The sequence below is a fragment of the Dromiciops gliroides genome, chromosome 2 (assembly GCF_019393635.1).
Source record: "Dromiciops gliroides isolate mDroGli1 chromosome 2, mDroGli1.pri, whole genome shotgun sequence".
In the NCBI taxonomy this organism is placed as follows: Eukaryota; Metazoa; Chordata; class Mammalia; order Microbiotheria; family Microbiotheriidae; genus Dromiciops; species Dromiciops gliroides.
In genome coordinates, this window is record NC_057862.1 from 647328161 (window position 1) to 647351013 (window position 22853).

Here is a 22853-nt window from a genome sequence, read left to right on the forward strand (position 1 = left end):
AGATTTGGAAAGAACTTACAATAGCACAAGTATGACCATCCCTGAGGAGAGGCGTGGAGAGCACCGATCTGGTCACTGAATCCTGTGATTCAAGAATTATGCCACGTTCCTCCTCCTCCCCCCAAGCTTAAAATAGCCCATTGGGTGACCTCTTTTCACAATGAGGATAATACTTATAGAACCTCTTGTTCCTGTAAGGTGGTACAGATGAGAACTGAATGAGGTTTAAGGAAGGCACGTAGACACATATTCCTGGGTGAGAGTCTATGCCCATTAAAGAGAGGAGAGATAAGTGTGCCCTGATTTGGAAAGGGAGGCCAGCCTCGGCATGAAGCTGATCTCTCCGCAGGATTGTGGGGCAGGTAAGAAAGAAAGCCTGGCTCCTGAGGTGGCAGTTCATTTACTAGAGACATCCCATGTCTTAAAGGGTCTTTGTTAAAATGAATTGAAGCGAGGGCAGTGGATAAAGCACTGGCCCTGGATTCAGGAGGACCTGAGTTCAAATGTCACCTCAGACACTTTCTAGCTTTGTGACCCTGGGCAAGTCACTTAACCTTCATTGCCCTGCTCCCCCCAAATACAATAAATAAAATGAATTGAAGTCCAGTAGACTGGAAAGAGACCTGGTTTGGAATGTGAAGACCTGGATAACCCCAAGTTCTCCTGCTGTACAGATTGTGGCCTAGATCAGGAAGTCAGCACAGACAGTGGGCTGGCCTTGGACTCAGAGAGATCCGAGCTGCGAATCTGGCTGTGACACTTAACTTCCTGGGTGACTCTGGGCAAATCTCTTCTCTCTGACTTTCAGTTTCCATATCTGTGAAGTGGGGATAGTAATAAGGCACTGCCTACCTCACGGAGCAGGCGTGAGTGTGAACTGGACAATGACTCCCTCGTCCAGACTATGACTTCTAGTGGCTTGGGTGGGAGGAGGAAGAGAATATGGCAGGCACACAAATGAGTATAGATCCATCGATAAGCATCTATTAAGTGACTGCTCTGTGGGGATTTAAAACAAACAAAAAGAGCATAGTCCCTGCCCCCAAGGAGCTTAGGTTTTACTGGGGAAGGCACCCAGGATATACAAAATGGGTACAAGGTGACCGGGGGCAGGGGATCAGAAGAGGCCTGTACCACCTGAGTAGGTGGTACATGAGCTGGGCTTGGGGGAGAGCTGGGGGTTCTAAGCCGCAGAAAAGAGAAGGGAGGAGTACAAAGGCGTGGAGATAGGAGATGGAACGGCCACTTTGGCTGGAGTAGAGAAGTGTGAAGGACAGTGGTGTGTAAGTAAGAAGTCCAGAAAAGCAAGTTGGAAGCAGACTGTGAAGGGCCTTCAGTGCCAGACCATCTATCTGTGTCATCCTGGGATGAATCGGGAGCCACTCTGGGCTTAAGCACCTGGGAACAACATGGTGGGAAACCAGGCTACAGGATGGCCTGGACGAGGGAGGGGTCGAAGACAAATAGGCCAGTAAGAGGCTCTGGAAATAGTCCGGGTGAGAGTTGAGGAGGGGTCCAGGAAGGGAGGCGGGAGAGGCACTGCCTTCCCAGAGGTGAGGCCCGAGTGACTCATTCTTGGGAGATGAAGTAAATAGAATTAGTGGGACTGCTGTGGGCTCACACGCCCCTGATCCCTGCAGCCTAGGAGGCTGGGGCTGGTGGCTGATCTCAGGAGTTCTGAGTGGAGCCAAGAGGTGTCTGCGCTGAGTGTGACACTCATATGGCGAGCCCTGGCAGTCCCCTCATCCCCTTGTTGTTCAGTTGTTTTTCAGTCATGCCCAACTCTCTGTGACCCAATTTGGGGTTTTCTTGGCATAGCTACTGGAGTGGTTTGCCATTTCCTTCTCCAGTTCATTTGACAGATGAGGAAACTGAGGCAAACAGGGTTAAGGGACTTGCCCAGGGTCACACAGTAAGTGTCCAAAGCTGGATTTGAACTCAGGTCTTCCTGGCCACTGGCCTGGCACTCTATTTCTAGAAGCTCTACCCTCTCAATTAAGTCCAACATGGCATTAGCTGTTTCAGCTGCCAGTTCACATGGCTGACTCATATTGAGTTTGTAACCCACTAAGACCCACAGATCTTTTTTCGGAACAACTGTTGTTTAATCCATGCTTCCCCCATTTTACTCTTGTGAAGATGATTTTTTTTTTTTTGGTCCTCATGTGCAAAACTTTACATCTCTCCCCACTGAATTTTAACTTATTTGATTCACTTCAGAGGGGCAGCTAGGTAGACCAGAGGATAGAGTGATTGTTCTAGAGTCAGGAAGGCTCCTCTTCCTGAATTCAAATCCAACCTCACATACTTACAAGCCGTGTGACCCTGGGCAAGTCACTTCACCCTGTTTGCCTCAGTTTCCTCATTTGTAAAAAATGATCTGGAGAAGGAAATGGCAAGCCACTCTAGTATCTCTGCCAAGAAAACCCCAAATGGGGTCACGAAGAATCAGACATGACTGAACAACAACAACAACTCAGTGTTCTATCCTGCCAAACTCTTTTTGGATATTGAATCTGTCATCCATTCTTCTTCTTTGGGAGGGGGGGGGCAGGGCAATGAGGGTTAAGTGACTTACCCAGGGTCACACAGCTAGTAAGTGTCAAGTGTTGGATTTGTACTAGGTCCTCCTGAATCCAGGGCCAGTGCTTTATCCACTGCACCACCTAGCTACCCCATGTCATCCATTTTTTTTTTGTGGGGTAATGGGGGTTAAGTGACTTGCCCAGGGTCACACAGCCATGTCATCCATTCTTGTCAGCTTTTCTCTCCTTCTCTCCCCCTGCCCCAGCCCCCCCCCCCGCCCCAACATGGTGTCATCCAGACCAGCATACCCTCTATGCCTTTATCTCTATCATTGATAAAATGACTAAACCACACATGTCCAAGCACAGCTCTCTGGGGTCCTTTCCTGGAGGCTCTGTGCCACATTGGCACTGAATCATTAACAACTATTCTTTGAGTCTGGCCATCAAACTATTTCCGAACCCGATCTGATGGTCTTATCATCCAATCTCTATCTCTCCATCTTCTCCACAAGAATAGCGTGAGATACTTTATCAGACGCTTTGTAGAAATCTACAAAGCTGTGTTCACAGCACTCCCCTCTGCTGCTGCTTTCGTAATCCTGTTCAAAGGACTGCAGTTAGGCGCCGTGGCTTGTCCTTGAGGAAGCCAAGCTGGCTCTTGGTGATCGTCATTTCCCTTTCTAGATGTTCACCAACCATCCCTTTAATGATCCTTTCCAGGACTCTCTTCTTCTCTGATCATGAGCCACCTCTCCTGTTTCTGTGATTTTTTTCCATTTTCCCCACTGGTGGCTCAGTAGTCAATACCTACCAGTTCTTTTGGGCCTTGAAGAGGGCCCAAAATCAGGGCCAGGTGGCTTGAATTCATCCAGCTGGATGAACTCTAACTATCTCCTTACTTATCCTGTGCATCAACTCCCTGTTAGTCAATTTTGTTCTATTGTTTCCAGTGTAAAGGTCATTCTCCTTGGCAGGGAAAACAGCAACACAATAATCTCTCTGACTTGTCTGTGTTGTTGGTTATTATTGTATCATCCACCCCAAGTAAAAACATCCCATCCCTTGTGTGATACTCTTTTTTCACCCAATATAGTATTTTTTTTTTAAAGAAAAGAAAAAAATGAACCTACCAAAAAACAAAACAAAACAAAACAAAACAAAACCCTCAACCCTTTTTGTTGTTCTTAGCTTACCTTGCTAGCCTGGGCTCATTCTGAACTTTTGAAGTACTGACACTTTTTCCAGGACTATGCCCTGCTGTTGATATTTGTATTCTGTTACCTCTCCTTGTTTCTGACTTTTGAACATTCCTTTCTAAAATCTAAGTCGGTGGGTGATCTCCCTGTGCATCCACATCAGTCTCTTCTTGGGGCACCTAGGTGACACGGAGGAAAGAACACTAAATGTGGAGTCAGGAAGACCTGAGTTCTAGATACCAGCTGTCTGACCTTAGGCAAGTCATTTAACCTCTGTTTGCCTCAGTTTTCTCAACTGTTGGGGGCAGCTAAGTGGTTCAGTGGATAAAGCACCAGCCCTAGATTCAGGAGGACCTGAGTTCAAATCCAGCCTCAGACACTTGACACTAGCTGTGTGACCCTGCGCAAGTCACTTAACCCTCATTGCCCTGCCCCGCCCCAAGTTTTCTCAACTGTAAAATGGGGGTAATAAAGGCACCTACTCCCCAGGGTTGTTGTGAGGTTCAAATGAGATGGTATTCACACAGCATCTAGCACAGAGCAAGCACCAGTTGAGTTCAATTCAGTTATTTTTTCAGTTGTTTCCAACTCTTGGTGATCCCATTTGAGGTTTTCTTGGCAAAGACACTGGAGTGGTTTGCCACTTACTTCTCCAGTTCATTTTACAAATGAGGAAACTGAGGCAGACAGGGTCACTTTGGAAGAACTTGGCAAATGAGTTCTCACCATTCTTTGTTAGATGTGTCATCTCTGGCCAGGGAGATGGATTGTCCTGTGTGCAAGAAACAATAAAGAAGCTGGTTTAGCTGACTTGTGGAGCGCATGAAGGGAAATAAGGATGGAGCCGGATGGTGAAGGGCCTTAAATATTAGGGGAGTCTGTATCTTGTCCCAGAGATAAAAGGAAGCCACCGGTGGTCTTTGAGCAGGAGTAGTCTAGCTAAACCCCATCTTTTAGGGATATCACAAGGGCAGCTGTGTGGAGGCTGGCTGGGAGAGAGGAGAGACTTGAGGCAGGGCAGATAATTAGGAGACAATCACTGCAATCCAGGCAAGAGGTGATAAGGGACAGAACTAAGGCGATGGTGGTCACAGAAGCCGAAAAAAGGGGAATGGATGCAAGTGATGTTGGGGAGGTAAAAATGATGAGACTTGGAGACTGATTGAATAGGGGCACAGGGTGAGGGAGAGACCCCTCAACCACAAAGCCCGGCCTGGAAGGATTCTGATATTACTGACAAATGAGTTAGGGTGGGAGGGAGGTAATGCACTCTGTTTTGTGCCGATGGGACGACCAATTGGAAGTGTCTAAAAGAAGCTGGGCCCGGCAGCACAAGACCACAATCCTAGGGACCAGAAGGCTGAGGCTGGGGGATTGCTTGGGTTTAAGGAATTCTTGGCCACAGTGGGCCAAGCCAAACAGGCGGCCATACTCAGTTCAGCATGGATACAGTAAGCGCCCCAGAGGTGAGGGTTATCCAATGGAGTAAGTTGCCAAAGAAGGGATTGTGAGATTTAAAATTGGATGTTAGATCATAAATCTCCCCTCTTTAACCTTTCCCTTAATTTATCTCCCAGACTAGTAAATGGAAGAAGCTTCTGGTTTTCTAGTTAGAGCTTTTATTGTATGGTAGTTACCAGGTGATGTTGATTAGAGGGATAGGAAAGTAGAAATACAATACAAATCGTCTTAAATCTAAACTTAGTCTATATTCCGTATAAAACTCACCAAAAGCCCAAGGCCACCTTTGGGGAGAGAGAGAGACTGAGTCAAGCGCGTGCTGCTGCTAACCGCGAGCCAGGCTGAGTCAAACTCCAGTCAGCATCTGTCTGTGCAGCACAGTTAGGAGACCAGCAGAGCAGAAAAAAAGCTCTAACTAGAAAACCAGAAGCTTCTTCCATTTACTAGTCTGGGAGATAAATTAAGGGAAAGGTTAAAGAGGGGAGATTTATGATCTAATATCCAATTTTAAATCTCACAGTTTGACGACCCCTGAAGGGACCTTAAGGACCCTCCCTAGTTTGGCCACAAACCAGCTAATTTGGTGGATTTTCCAAATACCCCCCCCAATCTCACAGGATGAACCCCAGGTGGGAATCATGGAGAAAGGCAAAACATCTATACCAATCGGGGTGGGACCAGACCCATAAGAAGCCCCTTTGCCTCCCACTTGGGCCGGATAGAGAGATTCCAAACTGGAATTTAGGGGAGAAACCTGTTCTGAATGCAGAAAACTGGGAGTCATCTGTGTAAGAATGACAATCAAATCTTTGGGAGCTAATGAAATCACCCAGTAAGAGCAGCCTCACCACAGAGCCTTGGAACATACCTAGAGCTAAGGACTGGCATTGTTCTTGGGACCTAAGTCACCCTGCTTTATAGGATCATCAAACATCAGAAGCGGGAGGGCCTTAGAACATAGAACCTTCTGTCTGGAAAGGGGTGTTGGAGATGTTGGAAACAGCCATAGAACATGGAATTTCAGACCTAGAAGGGACGTGAGAACCTAAAATGTCACTCATAGCTATGTGGCAAAGGCCATACTTTCGGTCAGTTAATAAATGTGTATTAAAAGGCAAAAGATAGGGGGCAGATAGGTGGCGAAGTGGATAAAGCACCAGCCCTGGATTCAGGAAGACCTGAGTTCAAATCCAGCCTCAGACACTTGACACTAGCTGTGTGACCCTGGGCAAGTCACTTAACCCACATTGCCTCACTTTAAAAAAAAAAAAGGCAAAAGATAGTTCCTGCCCTCAAGGGTCTTACAATTGCCTTCCCCACGTGGTTTTCTTGACCTCCCTTCTAGATCCTCCTTTCTGCTCTCCCTTCTTTTCTTCTGCCCTCCCAATGCCTCCCCTTCATGATTATTTTTTATACTCCCTGCAAAGATCTTACATGTCTATAGTCATTTGCATGTTGTCACCCACCCCCCCATCCCCCATTAGACTGTGAGCTCCTGGAGGGTCCGTCTTCATATCCCTAGCTGGTAGAACAAGACACTTAATATATCCTTGTTTACTTATTAACTTGCCTTGATTCCTGCTTCTCCTCACCATTAACCCCTCTGGGCCTCAGTTCACTCCTCCATTAAGTGAGGAAGTTGGAGCAGATGATCTCTCATGACCCTCCCAGCTCCGACATCCTCTATTCCAGGGTAGAGCCTGTGACACGCCATGATTTGTCTTTCTCTCTGTCCCTCCTCTCCAAGGCCTTTGCTCTTGAGACCGTGGGTGGAGGACAGTTCTGGGGGAATTAGTAGGTCATTAGAAACACTTGCCAACCTGGGGAGATCTCTGGAAGGGTGGAGGGTGTGGGGGGCGCAGGGAGTGACAGGGAGAAAAGTCATCCCCGAGCTTTGCAGTGCCAAGGTCCTTGCAGATTGGGGTGGGGAGGAGGGAAGGGGAGTCTTACCTCTTTTTTTTTTTCTCCCCTCTCTCTTTTTAAGGCTGAACTCATTTTTATCTTGCACAGAATTAAATCCTTGATTAACCCTTATCTCCCCAGTTTGGCAGCTATCTGGGCTTTGGCGCCTGGTGTCCAGACACACAGTACAAGATGATTGATTCCTCAAAGATCTATGCTGCTTTCTGATACTTCATTTATTGTCTAAATATTTTTGCTAACATTTCGGCGGCCCCCTTATCGAGCCGGGTTGATGATTCCCAGCTCTCCTCCGCTGCTCGCCTCCCTTCCTATCTCTGCCTGGAGAACTGAGGAAGGAATCGTGGTGTTATCCTAGATAGTCACTATCACCCGCCAGGCTATTTTTCTTCGTTGTTTGGCGAGGGAAGAAGGGAAAGGGGAAGGGGGGGGGTAGGGGTGGAGTGGGGAGATAGAGGGGGAAAAAAACCCAGGAGCAACCTTTCCATGCCCTGTCCTCCTCTTCCTAGCTTCTAATTACTGCCTGGCATCCCCCAGGCCCCTGTGGGGGATGGATGAGTCTCTGACAGCTTGGGAAGGCATCTCCTCCCCTGGCCAGAGATTTTGGAGGCAAAACAGCTCCAGTTGGGCAGGGGATGGGGGTGGGGGTGGGGGCAGCAGAGCAGCTTTGGTTCTGTGGAAAGACAAGTAGAATAGGAGAACAGAGACCCTTTAGCCCAGCATTGTGTGACCTCAGGCAAGTCACTTATGTCTCAGTTTTTTTACCTGTAATATGGGAGCAGTAAACCCCACCCTTCTCTTGATAGCAATGCTAGAAACACACAAGATCAGGGGGTGGTAATCTGGAGCTGACAGGGACCTGCCTCAGGCTCCCACGGAGTGGGTCATAATCTGACCTGCTATGGAGCTGGTATGAAAATCAAATGATGTGGATGAGAAAAATAGGGAGAGTAGCAACACACATCTCCCAGGACTGGTCAAGGATCAAATGAGATATCTGTAAAGTGCTTAGCACAGTGCCTGGCTCATGGTAGGCATCCTATAAATGCTTGGGTAGCCAGGCTGCATGGTGGTTAGAGGACTGGGCCTAGAGTCAGGAAGACTCATCTGACCTTGTACACTTACTAGCTGTGTGACCTTGGGCAAGTCACCTATCAGCTGATACGTGGCTGAGGCAGTGCTTGAACCTGGGTCTTTCTAACTTCACGGCTCCCACCATGCCTCTTATAACCTGATTTATTGACCCAAGGCTCCCGTTGGCAGAATGACTTGCCCAGGGGGTTGTGGTCAATGCCAAAGCCAGGCTGTGAACTGAGGCCTTATGACAAGCCCTCCTGCTCTGCCAGGCTGCTTTCCTGGGCATGAGTAGTGGCAGTCAGTGGAGCTTGGCATCATGGAAAAGCTGGCAGAGATAGAGCAGGGCATAAGCACCCTGGCTGTGAAGCCAGCCTCAGGTAACTTGTCTGGGGGCTTGAACTTCTAGTCCTGCCCTATTAACACAGTGCTCCAACCAGCTTGGTCTTGGATGCCCAGGGACACTCCCCTGCCCACAAACAAAGGGTCTAATCAGACATGCCAGCTTCTGTCTCCCCCTCAGGGCCTGCTGCAGCTGGGTGCTGGGCGGGGAAGGCTGCGGTGCCAACGTGTGTGGGCACACCAATCCCTCAGCTTGTGCTAAAGCACAAAGGGGCGATTCCTAGGTTCATGGTTGAGACTGGAGCTAGAGAGATGAGGGGATTAAGTGCATAGGGCAGCAAGGCCGCGCAGTGGAGAGAGTGCCCAGCCTGGAGTCAGGAAGACCTGAGTTCAGAGGTGGCCTCAGACACTAGCTGTGTGATCCTGGGTAAGTCACTTCTCCTTGCCTTAGCTTTCTCATCTGCAAAATAAAGATAATCATAGTATATGCCTGTCAGGATTTGGGTGAGAAGAAAATGAGATAAGTTGCATAAAGCTCTTTGCAGACCTTAAAATTCTTTACAAATGTTGTTGTTGTCATTACTGTGTGCAAGGTGGGTAGGTAGATAGTGCAGTGGAGAAAGTGCCGGGCATGAAGTCAGGAAGATCTGAGTTCAGGGGTGGCCTCAGATACATACTACCTGTGTGACCCTGGGCAAGTCACTTAGTCTTATTTGCCTCAGTTTCCTCATCTGTCAAATGGGCTGGAGCAGGAAATGGCAACCCATCCCAGTATCTTTGCCAAGAAAACCCAAAATGGGGTCACAAAGAGCCAGACACAACTGAACAACAACAATGGGCAAGGCACTATGCCAGGCATACCAAGACAAAACAAGATAATCCCTGCCTTCAAGGGCCTTAAATTGTTTCTAGGGAATACACTATTATGCACAAATAGGCATGGGGACTAGAAAACTGAGAAAGGGGGAACGGGAAAAGGCATCCCCTGAATTGAGCTCGGGAGGAAGGAAAGGATTGTGGGAGGCGGAGATGAGGAAGGCATGTATTCCAAGGAGGGGAACCACTCTTTGCAAAAGCCCAGAGGCGGGAGATGGAGCTTCAAGTTCAGGAAATGGGTCCACAGGAAGACCCACCGTTAGTCAGTAAACCAAGCCACTCCACCTTTGGGCAGCTGCAATTGTTGGGAAGTCTTTCCTAAATAACAATCTGTCACTGTTGACTTACCACTCCAAATTCTGCTCTCTGGGGCAACCGGAACAAGCTGAATTTCTCTTCTATATCACAGCTGTTATGGGCAGCTAGGTGGTGCCATAGTGCACAGAGTCAGGGAAGACCTGAGTTCAAATCCTGAAGCCTCAGATACTAGCTATGTAACCTTGGGCAAGTCACTTCACCCTGTTGGCCTCAGTTTCCTCGTCTGTAAAATGAGCTAGAGAAAGAAATGCTCCAGTATCTTTGCCAAGAAAATCCCAAATGGGTCAAACATGACTAAACACCAACAACATCACAGCTTTTCGGTTCTTAAAGACACCGAAAAGGCACCCCACACACTTTCTCTTTGCCCAGGTTTTTTCTTTCATACATCCTTGTGTAACATAGTCCCTGGTCTCACCCTCCTCTAGATATGCTGTGGTTTTCTAATCCCCTTCTCAAATGTGACTCCTCCAGATGTGGTCCTAACCAGATTTTCCGCTTCCCAGTCTCTCCAGATGTGGAAGAGGCCCAGGGAAGTCGGGTGGAGCAGATCCACAGAGATTTTAGACCAATATTGCTTCAGCTGGACCCTAGACTTTCCCTTTCACGTTTCCTTCCAGGCCCTTCCTTGGCCTGATTATCTAAGATAGGAAGCTTCAACACCCCCTCCCCTGCCCAGAGGGAAGGGAGGAGTGGAGTAACAATGGGAAAAGATGTCCTAGATGCTGGTGGCTCCCCACCCAGGCGGGCCAGGCTCTTCTCCAAGTCTCTCCCATTCTAAGCCCCCTTAGGAAGAGCTACAGATCTGAAGGTGAAGTACCCAGCTCTGGATGGAGAATAATGAGTTTGGAGGCCACAGACCTGGATTTGAGTAGGGGCAGCTAGTCCCTGGAGTCAGGAGGACCTGAGTTCAAATCTAGCCTCAGACACAATACCTTTCTGGCCTTAGACAAATCACTAAACCCTTCTGGACCTTTATCTGTTCAATGAGAGGGTTAGACTACTAGAAATCTTTGTAGGGAGCCTGAAGATCAAGCATGATATTCATCCCATGAGTTTGTATCCCTGCTGGAATGAGTGACCTTGATGGAACCCTGTAACTATTGGTCAGATTCACTTGAGGTTTTAGAAGGAGATTTGTCAGAGAGCCACAGAGCTGGAGGCAACCCTGTGGGTTAAGTGACTTACCCAGGATCACACAGCTAGTAAATCCCTGAGGTCAAATTTGAACCCAAGTCATCCTGACTCCAGGGCCAGTGCTCTATCCACTGCAGCGCCACCTATCTGTCCTTATAAGCATCCATTCTATGGCTTACATAAGAAGTACTCATCCAGCCTTTCCTTGATGTGAGGGAGGGGGCAGCTAGGTGACACAGTGGATAGAGCACTGGCCCTGGAGTCAAGAAGACCTGAGTTCAAATCTCACTTCAGATACTTACTAGCTGTGTGACTCTGGGCAAGTCATTTAACCCCAATTGCCTTAAACATCTGGAGCCATCTCTAGTCATTCTGATGTATATCCAGTCCACTGGACCCCAGATGGCTCTGGAGGAGAGAGTGAGGCTGGTGACCTCACTTAAATCCAATTCAGTGCAAGTCCTGACATCACCCTGATGTCATGGTCCTCTTGAAGAACAAAGGACAAACAACAAAACAAATTCCAATGAGAGAGAAACGCACAAACTCCAGAGGAAACCCATTCCCCTAATTCTAATTAGTAGGACATTTCCCCCTATATCATGATTAAATCTCCCTTTCTGAAACTTCTGTCCATTGTTCTTATTTCTATATTCTAGAGAAGAATGAGTTTAATATATCATTTTCTTAGGAGGCTTTCAAATACTTGAGGACCAATATTGGGTTCACCCTTAAGTCTTCTCCATTGGAAACATCCAAATTCCTTTAGCCTCCATTCTTCCAGTATGATTTCAAGCCCCTTCACTACCCTACTTGTCCTCTGGTTTATCAATGTCAGTCCTAAAATATGGCACCCAGAAACAAAAAGAGATGTGGTCTGACCTGAGTGGAGTATCATGGGATAATTGCGTCCCTTATCCTGGACACTAGGCTTCTCAATCTAACCCAAGATAATGTCAGTGTTTGGGAGCCATTATATCACTCTGCAGACTCATACTGAGGTCAAAATCTACCAAGACCTCCAGATCTTTTTCCAGAGACCTGCTGTCTCGTCATGAAGCTGATTTTCTTAAACCAAGGTATAAGATTTTGTTTTTACCTCTATTGCATTTTACCTGATTAGATTCAGTCCAATAATTTAGCCCAGTTATTCTCAAAATGTGATCTGAGGGTCTCAGGGACTCCTGTCATCCTGGGGGAAGTTATCATTTTTGGACAACTCTGATTGTTAAGACATCAAATCCCAAGAATCTCCAAGACCCTTTCAGAAGGTCTGTGAGGTCAAAAGTGTTTCCAAAATAATAGTAAGATGTTTTAATTTCTAATGCAATAAATATTGATAGATATGACCCAAACAAACAAGCTCTTTGGGGAGTCCATAATAATTTTTAAGTGCAAATGAGACTAAAAAGTTGGAAAACTATCTTTCTAGCCTGTCAAGATTCTTTTACAGTGTGTGTGTGTGTGTGTGTGTGTGTGTGTGTGTGTGTGTGTGTGTGTGTGTGTGTCTGGGGGGGGGGCAGCTGCATCCTGACTCTATCATCCCCTGTTGTAGCTCTGCCTCCTAGCTTTTTGTCATCTGCAGATTCTAGAAGTCTGCCCAAAGATAAATATATTAAATAGCATTTCCCCACAAGAATGGTGAGATAATTTATCAAATCCTTTGCTAAAATCTAGATAAACAAAATCTGCAGCATTCCCCTGATCTGCCAGTTTGGAAACGCTATCAGAAGAGGAAATAAGGTTAGTCTGGTATGACCTGATCTCAATGAAGTCATACCGGAGTTATTCATCTCTTCACTTTCCAAATGTTCAATGAGCATTTCTTTAATGATCCCTCCTGGAATTTCCCAAGAAGCAAAGTCAAGTTCACAGGCCCATTGTATGGAGATTGTTGTTTTCCCTACCTTGAAGGTCAAGACATTTGACCTTCTCCAGGTCTTTGGGTCCTCTCCTTCTTGTCCACTGTCCTTCATTTAACATGGACTGGCCTAACCATCCCATCTGCCAGTTCTTCCAGTACCCAGGAGGTAGTTCATCTGGGCCAGATGATAGCAATGCATCAAGGGCAAGTTTCATGGTTTTTTTGCTGTCTCCTTACCTATCTTAAGTGTCAACTACAAGCTACCAGGGGCAGCTAGGTGCTCCATTGGCTAGAGCACTGGGCCTGGAGTCAGGAAGACTCATCTTCCTGAGTTCAAATCTGGCCTCAGAGACTTACTAGCTGTGTGACCCTGGGCAAATCACTTCAACTTATTTGCCTCAGTTTCCACATCTGTAAAATGAGCTGGAGAGAAGAAAATGGCAATGCACTCCAGTATTTTTTGCCAAGAAAACCTTGCTTGGGGTCACATAGAATTAGACGCAACAGAAAAACTGAATCTATTTACCCATTTTTATTGTCATTTTCACCACAGAGAGTATTCTTCCTAGCAAAGAATATGAGAGTGAGGCAGATTTTCCTTGCCTATGTTATCACCATCCAATACACCCAAAGAAGTAGCCCTATCACTTCTTTGATACTCCTCCTTCTCCCAGAATAGCTAACAAAATAAAGAAGGAAAAAACCCATGAAGCTATTTTTTGGTTATTTTTGGCCTTGGTTCCCCCTCTCTGCCAAGACAGACAGACAGACACACACACATATTCATTCTCATTCTCTCTCTCTCTCTCTTTCTCTCTCTCTCCTTATTCTGATCTTTAGTGTCCCTAACACTATATGCACAGACGAGTGTGATACTCCTGTTTCTATCCTCTGCTTGCATCTGCTGTATAGTCAGTTGATGAGTTCCCTATGCATCCACATTGGTCTCTTCAGACAACCACCATTCTTCTTCCTCCTTAGAATAGTTATTTTTGTATCTTCAGAATTTTGTTCTTAGGAATCCCCCATTCCTCCTGGGCTGACTTTCCTTCTGGAATTTTAGTCCATAGGAACCTTCTTAACCTTTTGAAATCTGTTTTCCCAAGATCTGGGCTCCACATCAGACTATCTCCACCTTTCCCCTTTTCTGTCGCAAACTCTAAGAGGCAGTGGTTGCCTCTCCCCAGGTTTCCCCTCATCCCTTCCTCCAGTAATCAGTCTCTCCATATTGGTTGATGAGATGAAGCAACCGCAAACTGAGAATCCAAAATAGAATTTGTTGGCTCTGCCACCTTTTGAAGGATAAAGTTATCATTAAGGCCACTCCGGAAGCTGCTGCTTTGATTTTGGACAGGGAAATGCCTGGATAATGTAGATCTCCCACCCCCATTGTCACAGAAGTTGAGAGATGGAGGGGGATCCACGGGCCCTCTACACAAACATGCATCCCGCTATGATCTGCCTAACAAGCAGTTGTCTGGCCTCTGCATGAACATCTCCAGGGCAGGAGAAGCTACTATTGGGGGACCCTCTCTCATTGTTAGGAGAGCTTTTCCTGACATCCCACCTTCCCTTCATTGCTCCCATGGACCAAACAGAACAAGCCTTATCTCTCTTCATGTGACAGTTTTTCAGATACTTGAAGACAGATATCATGTCTCACCTGAGTCTTCTCTTCTCCAGACTAAACACTAGTTCCTGCAATCATTCCTCATATGACAAAGAAAAAAGACCCTTCAGCATTCTAGATAGCCTTCCTTGGCACTCTCCAACTTATCAACGTCCTCCTTCAACTGTGGCACCTAGAACTGAAGATGAGATGCCAGATGGGGTCCGGGAGGGCAGAGTCCAGGGGGAATATCCCCCTCCCTATTTCTGGGAGCTACGGCCATCTTTTGTTGTTCTTGTTCAGTCGTGTCCGACTCTTTGTGACCCCACTTGGGGATTTCTCTGGAGAGATACTGGAGTGGTTGTTATTTCCTTCTCCAGATTATTTTGACAGATGAGGAAACTGAGGTAAACAGGGTTAACCGACTTTCCCAGGGTCACACAGCTAGTGTCAGAGGCCAGATTTGAACTCAGGAAGATGCCCAGCACTCTATCCACTATGCTGCCTACCTGCCCTTAAGATAAACTTTAACTGGGGACAAAGTTAAATTTATGACTCCATCAAAGCTGGGAGGTGCCCCCATAGCCCTCTTAATGTAGTCCAAAATTGTATTAACTTTACTGACCACCTTATCTCACCTCACTGCTGACTCATTGATCCTGTGACCCACTAGAAACCCCAGATCTTTTTCAGAACAACTGCTGTCTATCTGTGCCTCCCCCATCTTATACTCATGAGGGTCATTTTTTATTTTAACCCAAATACAAAATCTTAAATCTATCCCTCTTGAATCTCTTCTTACTTAGTTTAGCCCAATGCTCTCAGATGCCAAGATCACGCTGTCGGTGATCCCTCCCAGCGTGGCATCATCTGCAAGTTTGATGAGTGCACCACCTATGCCTTTATCCATGTCGATGATAAAGATGTTAACCAGTACTGGATAAGGCCTCCTGTCAGGCTGACCTTGCACCATTAACAAACTGGCCACCCAACCATTTCTGAACTCACCTGACTGTATTATCCTCCAGCCCTTATCTCTACATCTTCTCCACAGAATAGCACCATAGGTTTTATCAGATGCTTGAAGCAATCTCCTCATCTGATTATGTCATAATCCTGTCAGAAAAGCAAATGAGGATATTCTGATGTGAATTGTCCTGAAGGACAGCTCTCTGTAAGCACTGTCTTTCATTATCCCATCTAGAGTTGGTCCCAGGAATCACAGTTTAAGCTCTCAGACTCCTGTTCTCTTCCCTTCTTTTTTGTAAGTTGGGACACTTGCTTCAGCCAGATTTGTGATCTCTTTCCCAAACTCATCATTGTTCCTTCTTCCTACCTGAAGCGGCCTCAGTTTCCCCATATGTAAAGTGTGGGGTTTGGACTTGATCCCCCCTGAGGTCCCTTTTAGTGCTAAGATTTTGATTCTTTTTCTCTAATTCCTCTCCTTCAGTGCTTAAAGTACATATCAAGATTTTTATCCCTGGCATCCTCAAAATGCATCTTTGAGACAAACAGTGATTGCTTACCTCTCTTAAAGGCCATGGAAATCAAGCCCTTACCTCCATCACCCAGCAGAATCCATACTCTGTCATCAATCTTATCTGGTTCCTGTAATTGTCAAAAACAGGAATCTGCCATAACTCTGCTCTGCTGAACCCAAAAGGCCCAGTTTTTTGCCATGTGGGCACCCAGACACTTAATCTAACTATATGGAGGAGCCTGTATATTAGACAAATAATAATTACTCCGTAAGATAATAGCCAGCATTTATATAGGACTTCAAGATTCTCAAAGCGCTTACTTATCTACTTTGATCCTCCCAACAACCCTGGGAGGTAAGTACTATTATTACCCGCATTTTACAGAAGAAGAAACTGAACCTGAGAGAGGTGAAGTCACTTGCCTGGAGTCCTACAGCTAAATTAATGACTATGTCAGGATTTGAACTCAGATCTTCCTGACTCCAAGGCCTTGAGTTTCCCTTGACAGGAGCTGTTTCATTCTCCTGAATGAAGGCCCTGGTACAGAGTCATTAGGGTATAATAGAAAGAGCCCTGGAGTTGGTTGCAAATGACTTGGCTCTACCCCTAAGCTTGTTTCCAGGGACAATATTGGTCTTTGCATCATCTGCCTTGCAGGGTGGCCTTTATTCTCAACATTTATCACGGTACTGGGTACACAGTAAGCACTTAATAAATGACTGGACTTGTGGAAGAAGGATTAGTCTTGTTCTGTTGCAGAAAACCTCAATGGGGGGGGGATGCTCCAATAATTAAAGCTTGAAGAAGGGAAATGGGCTACCTCAGGAGGCAGCAGGGTCCCCTTGCTGCAGTAGAACTTGGACACTTCACTTGTCAGGGATATTGTAGACAGCCTCTCTTCTGACATTCTTTTCTCTTCTATGGTTCTGGATGTGTGAATCCTTGCTGGTTGTGTGGACTTGGCCTAGGGACTTGTCCAGGGTCACAGAGCCACCAAGTGTCTGAGGCTGGATTTGAACTCATGAAGATAGTCTTCTTGACTTCAGGCTAGATGCTATCCCTTACAGCACTTACTATCTGTTTCTTGGATCCCTACCCCATTGTATATAGTTTACCTTCTTAATTAGATTAGAAACTCCCAGAGGTCAGGAATGGTATTTATACTTCCTTATCCCAGTCAGCTGGGTGGCCTAATGGGATAGAATGCCAGGCCTGGAGTCAGGAGGACTTGAATTCAAATCTGTCCTCAGACACTTACTGGCTGTGTGACCCTGGGCAAGTCACTTAACCCTGTTTACCTCAGTTTCCTCACCTGTCAAATTAAGTAGCAAAGGAAATGGCAAACCACTCTAGTATCTTTGTCAAGAAAACCCCAAATGGGGTCACAAAGAGTCAGATACAATTGAAAACACCTGAACAAAATCCTGATATTTCAAGAGTTTGGCATATAGTAGGCCTTTGATCATTTAGTTTGGATAATCAGGGAACTCCTTGAGAGTACAGTATAGATTGTCTTTTCTCTTTGTTAAAACCTCAGCCTTTAGCACAGTTCCTGGGAAATAGTAGGCACCTAATAAGTGCATATTAATACAATATATAATGCAGTAAAATAATTGACTGACTGACTGACTGTGCCAGGTATTAGGAATACAAAGAAAGGCAGAAACCAAACAGTGGGCCCACATGAGTTCAGCCATTGGGCATCTATGAAGCACTGACTATATGTGAGGCACTGGGCTAAGTGCTGGGGAATACAAGAAAGGCAAAAATAGTTCCTGCCTTCCAGGAGTTCACATTCTAACAGGGGAGATGATATACAAGACATGTATAGAATACACAGTAGGGAATCTGAGAGCTGAAGGCACCAGCAGCTGGGGGACCTGAGAAAGGCTCTTAACTGAATCTTGAAAGAAGCCAGCAAACCAAGAGACAGATGTGATCAGGGAATGTTCTAAGCAGGAGTGTGCACAGCATCAGAAATTCTCAGGTCAGGAGATAAATATCAACTGTGAAGAACGCCAAGAATTTTGTTTGTTTGTTTGTTAGTTTGTAGAATGCCAAGAATTTTCATGGAGGGGAATTAGGAGTGAGAAGTCTGGAAGGGTAGAAGGAGGTTAGGTCCAGTCTTCCCACCTTGTTGATTCTTCAAAAGCTTCCATTAAAGTGTTTATTGCATACTGAGCACTGTGCTAAGACTAGGGTGAGAGAAAAAGTTTAGGTAAAAGCTTACCTCTAGCAGGGACTTAGGACCCATCTAGAGATCCAAGCAAGCAATAATTAATGATAAGTTTCAGAACAAAGTGAGGCCCAGAGGGGCATATCAGGGTAGGCTTCCTGGAAGAAGGGGGCAATTGAATTATATTTTAAAGGCGGGAGAGGAATTTGACAAGTGAATGGAGGAAGAGATAAGACATTCCAGGAACTGGGACCACATCAGCAGAAAGTCTCTACTTTCTACATGAGAGGGCACAGTTAGTTTGTCCAGTTTGGTTGGAGTATGGGGTATGTAGAAGAGAGTATGCCAGGGTGGTGTCAGGTTGTGGAAGGCCCTAATGCCAGTCAGGGGAGTTGGAACTTTTCCTTGTCTTGTCTCTCCCAAGCAAACAGCAAAGAAGTGGCTCAGCCCTGTCTCTGGGTCCCATCCCAGGCCTGACCCTCCCTTGAACCTGGTGGTTTTTCAGTTGGGGTCTCTCACAGTGACACTGAGTTTCCTCCCGTCTCACACAGACCCAGCGGTGCCTCTGGCGCCTGGCTGGGGGGGAGGGCCCAGTTCCCTCCTTCCCCTGCCTTGCCCTCCCCTTCCCAAGCGGCCACTGCCGAGCTCACCTGGGGGAGGCAGACAGAACAGTCTGGGGCCACTGCTTTTTGAAGTGGTCTCCAACCTCCCTCCCCTCTCCCCCTCCCCGGCTGATTGCACGGGAGCCTGGAGTCGCCCTGGGTCTGGCCCCCCTCCCCCCAGCGCTTTAAAGTTAATTAATAACCGGGGACGCCCTTCCCTCTCCCCCCTTTTTTTGATGCTGTTTTATGAGACGTACAGTGAGGGTTCGGAGCAGCCCCAGATAAAGTTGTAACAGCGGATGCGGTAGAGATAGAGTTTCTGATGGTTATCAGGCCGGGTGCACAATGGAGACACTGACCTCTTTGTTAGGGGGAAAACAAGGAGGGTTCTCAGATCCACCAGGAAAATTTAAAGTGGCTGTTATCCCCCGATTGGGCCTTGAAGAGCAGGGAGGACAAGTCCCAAGGGCAAAGAGGGTGCTGGGATGGCACTTGGAAGCCACTGGCTTCCATCTGCTGCTGTGGGACGGAGGGCTCCGGATGTTTTCCCGAGCCCCCAAGTGAACAATCAAGGAGTCGTGTGCCCTTCAAGGAAGGTCCTGGTGGGAAGGGGGAAAGAAGGAGTACCCACAGGCAGCCCCTCGACTTTAGATGGTTTTGGCAGAAACAATCAGTCGGGAAATTAAAAGTAGCTCATTTCCCCGACACCCCGTGGCAGGTCCGGACCCCCCCCCACACCCATTGGGTAGAGTGGGGTGAAGGGAAAGGGGCCTATCTCGGCCATGGACTGGAGCCTTTGAAAGCCCAGAGAAAAGAGCTGCTGTTATGTTACCATTCGGAATTGTGGGGGAAAAAATAAACAATCGGCCTCCTCGCTATTTCAAATAACTCCACAGGGGAAGCCAGAAACAGAAATCTGCTTCCTGACCCCAACGTTTTCCCTTTGCTGTGAACCCACACTCCCTGGGCGAGAGGTGGGGGGGAGAGAGAGGGCGGGGGCGGGTACAGGGACACTGGCCTAGCTGAGCTGCAGCTGGTGGGAACACTGGAGAGAGGACCCCTCCCCTCACCTCCCCTCCTTTGATCCATGAACAAGCAGAAGGGAAGGAAGTGCAGACACGTGAGGTCACACAGGTGACAATAATGGGACGGGTATTTAAATCTCCATCGTCTGACTCTGAACCCGTGACCTCTCGGCCATACCCCACTTCCCGAGGACCACTGCAGCCAAGGCGGGTGTGCTGGGTGCTTATGGTGGGCTTATCCTGCTTAAATGTCCTCATCCAGGACAGAGAGGTGCTGTTTCTGATTTTAGCCAAGAGGGCTTCGAGTGCCTTGTCTGACTGAAGCCAAGAAACAAGATCTGGACCCCAAATGAGCAGCTACTTTGGACAGCTCTCTAGGCTGCCCCGTGACTCACCCTTGGAGGCCATCACCCTTTAAAACCAGGATTTATCATTTGAGGCCAGCTCATCTCCCACCCCCCCCCCAAAAAAAAAGCTTCTTTCTATGGTTACCTGTGACTTGAATGCCAAGTGACAGATCCTCCCATTGCCAGGTGATAGATGACTGTCTATTAAGATGGGGCAAATCTTTATTTTATTTTATTTTTGCAGGGCAATGGGGGTTAAGTGACTTGCCCAGGGTCACACAGCTAGTAAATGTCAAGTGTCTGAAGCCAGATTTGAACTCAGGTACTCCTGAATCCAGGGCCAGTGCTTTATCCACTGAGCCACCTAGCTGCCCCTAGGGTAAATCTTTATCATCAGACTATCAGTGCATTGAGGATAGGGATAGTGTCAGGGTTTTTGGTGGTGGGTTTTGTTTTTGTTTTTCATCTTTATATAGGATGTCCCAAAAGTCTTAGTATGCTCAGACTTTGGGGATGCCCTGCATATCTGTTTTTTAGAACACAAGGGTTTGCATGCAGTAGGTGCCTAGTAAAAGTTTATTGAAGTTCTAGAAATGCCAGATCAACAAGAAATTGAGCATACACATACAAGAGTGGTAGAGAAAGGTCTTTGGATGGTAGCACCCGAATGAGGAATGGGAGGTGTGCTGGAGCCAGCTCCTCCCAGCTCACAAGAGCTGATTGTTGGATTTGTCTGTGAGTGGCGACACCTCAGAAATTGTCAGTTGCTGCAGACCAGGGTTTATTTATTGCCTTGTTGAAGGCTTAAGAAAGTGAAGGGGAAAATGTGGATTTTATGTGTAAAAGTGCATCTTGTGCATGATCCCCACCAGCTAGTTAGATACCTCCCAGCATGCCATTGGATGAACCCCACCCAAATAAAGCCCCCCCCCTCCCCTTTGTTGTCCTCCTGCCCGAGGGTAATAATAATTAGCACTAATCACAATAGCTCTAATCCCTGTAGTACTTTAAGTTAGAAAGTGCTTTCCTCACATTCCATCAAACTGTAAGGTCCTTGAAGGCAGGAAGGTCTTGCCCTTCTTTGTAGTCCCAGGAAGACCGGCAGGCTTGTTAACTGACTGACTACAACCGGTTAGAGACTGATTGTCAGGATTGTCCCAACCAGAAAGGGGCCATCGCCTGCATCCAATGATAGGGCTTTTGTTTCCAGTTCACTGCACTGGAGTGAGACAGGGAGCCCCCTGAATGTACCTGAGAACTGAGGACAGGTGCATTGCGACCCCTTCCATCCCGCATGCGCGGCTTCTGGAAGGACGATCCCCATGCCCTTTATCATCACGCTCCTTGTCTCCACTCTTCCTTTCTCTCCTCTTCTTGCTCCTCCCCACCCTTCCTCCAAGCCACAGTCCCTCCAGATGGAAAGAGAGACAGGGTACCAGCTCAGGCTGAGAAATATGGCGTTCCCCCATCTTCCTCAAAGAGCACACACAGAAAAATTAGGAGTGTTTCTGCCCCATCAGCACAAGTTGTATGTGTGTGTGTGTGTGTGTGTGTGTGTGTGTGTTTTTATCAAGCTGTGAACACTCTGCTCCTTGGAGTGATAAGCCTTAAACCGAGCAGGAGACTGTCAGTCTCAGTTTGAGGGTTTAGAAATATTGGGACGAATAATTAGATTTCATATCGTTACTGCAGCAGCCACCGAAGGATCAGCCAGATTAATTTTTTTTACCCTCCTCCACTCATTAATATTCATTAGAGACACATGGAGACAGAGACGGGCTCCGGCCAGGCACAAACAGGAGCTGCCGAGCCTCGGTTGCCGGGGGCTCCCATGACAAGGCTTTTCCAAATAGAGAAGTGGGTTTCCTTCTCCATATACCTTCGCCTCCAATACACCATGCTCCTCTGCCCTGAGCAGACCAGGATGGGGAGTCAGTCATGGGAGGGGACCCTGCCCCGTCAGCCCTATCTTAGCACATGACTACTGGGGTTTCTCTGGGGGAAGATGGTCCCCTGTTCTCTGTCACCACTTGCAGTGACACTCTGTGCTTTGGTAGAAAGCTTAGGGTTGGAATGGATGCATAGAGGTCATTTAGGCCATCCCCCTGCCTCCAAGAAGGGCTCTGCTCCAACCTTCCAAGATAAATTAGACTCTCCTGTATGCTTTTTCATGAGGTGCCTCTCCTGTGAGTGCTTGGTGAATGTGACCCGAGCCTTTCAGCCGTTTCTCCAGCTGGGAGGAAACCAGAAAATATAAATTGACAGATGGTCAAACCGAGGCACAGTTGCTATCAGCTGCTTTCGGTGATTGGCTTCTCCACCAGCTTCATCATCAGGAGCATGAAATGGCCTAGAACCCAGCCAGGCTTGCTGGGTCACAGAACCAGCGACCTCTCCCCTGGGACAGAGAATGGCTGCCCGTGGAATCCAGCTCCAGATGTGCTGGTCACCTCTCACTTGTTACCCTTTTCCAGAACCATTATCTCTTCTGGTTCTCATCCCCAACCTAGTGAATTTGAGACTCTGAGCCTAGTTAAGAAATGAGGAAACTGAGACCCAGCATGATTCAGTGACTGTCCCAAGTTCACCCATTCTGGGAATGGCCATGCTAGCCCCAGAAGGTGGGTGTCTTGGCTGCCATGGACATCTCTTCTCCACCAAGGTAAGAGGTCACTGTCATTATGACCCAGCAAGCCTGGCCAGGTTCTGGGGCCTCCGTGGGGCCTTAGATGAGCCAGAAGATAAAGCTGACTGAGAACACATATGTACCGTTGGGCTATGCACTTGCGGTCCCAGCTGTGTAGGGCACACATGCGCACGCGTGCGCACACACACACACACACACACACACGTGCTGACACTGATATTTCCCAGCCAGCTTAGGCTGCTCAGTGAAG

General features: G+C 47.3%; 1 protein-coding gene across 2 annotated transcripts in view; it reads left to right on the top strand.

Annotated features, from left to right (window-relative positions):
• Positions 1 to 22853, top strand: part of ZFPM1 (zinc finger protein, FOG family member 1) — a 196609-nt gene that overhangs the window by 150586 nt on the left and 23170 nt on the right. The gene's annotated exons all lie outside the window — the stretch shown is intronic.